The sequence below is a fragment of the Orycteropus afer genome, unplaced genomic scaffold, assembly GCF_000298275.1.
Source record: "Orycteropus afer afer isolate SDZICR_OR568_19922 unplaced genomic scaffold, OryAfe1.0 scaffold00080, whole genome shotgun sequence".
Lineage (NCBI taxonomy): Eukaryota > Metazoa > Chordata > Mammalia > Tubulidentata > Orycteropodidae > Orycteropus > Orycteropus afer.
This window is the reverse complement of record NW_006921667.1, coordinates 8,597,729-8,599,747: the sequence shown is the minus strand read 5'-3', so window position 1 is coordinate 8,599,747 and position 2,019 is coordinate 8,597,729. Positions and strand designations below refer to the sequence as shown.

At 43.7% G+C, this 2,019-nt stretch overlaps 1 protein-coding gene across 1 annotated transcript in view; it reads right to left on the bottom strand.

Annotated features, from left to right (window-relative positions):
* MYO15A (myosin XVA) overlaps window positions 1-2,019 on the bottom strand; it is a 109,676-nt gene that overhangs the window by 92,035 nt on the left and 15,622 nt on the right. The window lies entirely within an intron of this gene.

Sequence of the window (2,019 nt, the reverse complement as noted above, 5' to 3'; positions counted from 1 at the left end):
GGAGCACACAGACTGCGATGGAATTCCTGCCAGCCCAGAAGGTGTGTGGGAGCGAGGGATGACCGATGACCACACCTCTGTTCACCAAAGGGTGTGGGGTATAAGAGTAACAAGGGGAATAACGCACCTTTCCAGTCATTGGCGTCCAGAATGTCCTTTTGGTTTCTGGCAAGTGGAGCCTATTCTTAAATCCCTGGAACGTGGAAGAACACTGTTGCTTTAAATATCCAAAATGGTCAAACCACTTGTAAACATTCAAAATGTCTGTGCCCTCTGGACTGGCAAAAGTCCACAGCTCAGCCCACCTTCCTTCCTCTTCACTTCTTCCCCTTCTATTCACCAGCCACTAGTGCAGTCCTCCATGTAGTCCCCGGCTGGCAGGGCTGATTTTTAGGTTAATTCTTAGGTCCTAACATCACTTGGCCATATCCAAGCTGTTTGTGCTGTCAGGATCGCTGCCAGACCGCAGCTCCATAGGTCTCCTTTTTTGGTGTTTTCATGCAAGTTCTTCTACTAGTTGGAGTTTAGTCCACTTCTATATCCTTCCGTTCAAAGCTCTGGGCTCCAGGATTATCATCTGTATATGTGTTAACTGTTTCCCCTTTTCTTTGTTGAAGAGGGTCTGTGCAGTCTGTCTGCCTATTCTGCCATCTTACTGGAACTTCCCCCAATCACTAATTTTATATGGAAAGGAAAGAGACCTGGGAGCTCTGGTGGCATAGTGCCTAAGGCATTTGACTGCTAACCAGAAAGCTGGTGGTTCAAACCCACCGGCCACTCCTCGGAAGGCAGGGCAATCTACTTCCATAGAGGTACTGCCTCAGAAACCCAAGCAAGGGTTCCTATGAGTTGAATCAACTTGACAGAAGTAAGTTTGGTTTTGGACTTCTGGTAAGATGGAGGACTAGGCAGACAAGCAACACAGACTCTCTTCAAGAAAGAAAAGAAAAACCAATTGACAGAGATACAGAAGATAATCCTGGAACCCTGAGCTTTGAAAGGAATTATACAGAAGTGGATTAGGCACTAACTAGTGGAAAAACTTGAACGAAAACAGTGTGTGCAGAGATGGTCGGAGCTGTGGACTGTCAGCTACTCTGACGAGACTAATAGCCTGAATATTTCCAAGTAGTGTTGGGACCTGAGAACTGACCTAAAGATCAGTCCTGATCACCAAAGGCTGCAGGGACAACTGCTCTGGTGGCCTGTGACTAGAAAGGGAAATAGCAAGGAGGGAGACAACCTGAGCTGTGGACATTCTGCTGTCTGGAGGGTGCAGCCATTTTGATTCTTTACACATGGCAGCCATTTTGGATATTTAAAGTGACCGAAGGTACAGCCATTTTGAATGTTTACAAGCAGCAGCCATTTTGGATATTTAAAGTGACTGAGGGCACAGCCATTTTGAATGTCTACAAGTGGCAACCATTTTGGATTTTAAAGTGATAGCATTCTCATTTAGATTCCAGGGACCTAAGAACAGGCTCTGTTTGCCAGGGTCGCCAAGGACGTACAAGAGGCTGACAAAAGAAAGGAGACAGGTGGTGAGTGTATAAGTGCTGTCAACTAGTGAATAGAGGAGCACAGCACAGTACCTGCCTGTATAGATAACATACAAACAAAACAAAGAAAACGAAACTGTGGGTGGTCACTCCAATATATAATCACCAATTAAATATAAACACAAAAATGTCACAATGTCACAGAGACAAAAGAGCTTCACAGTCCAAACAAAGAAGCAAGATAAAGCAGGAGAAACAAGGGAGCAGGATACAGACCCAAAACACATCTCTGAGGAAGATGCAGCAAAGCATTGGAACTCCCTGATTCCAAAGGAATCAAAAAGATTATATTTAGTTATCTTCAAAGGATTGAGAGACAGACCAAGGAAAACACAGACAAAACTCTAGAAGAATTCTGGAAGACAATACAAGAACAAAATGACAAAATAAATGAAAAATTAGAAATGATTCTAAATCTACAGATAGAAATCCAGAAGATTAATACTAAATTGTCAGA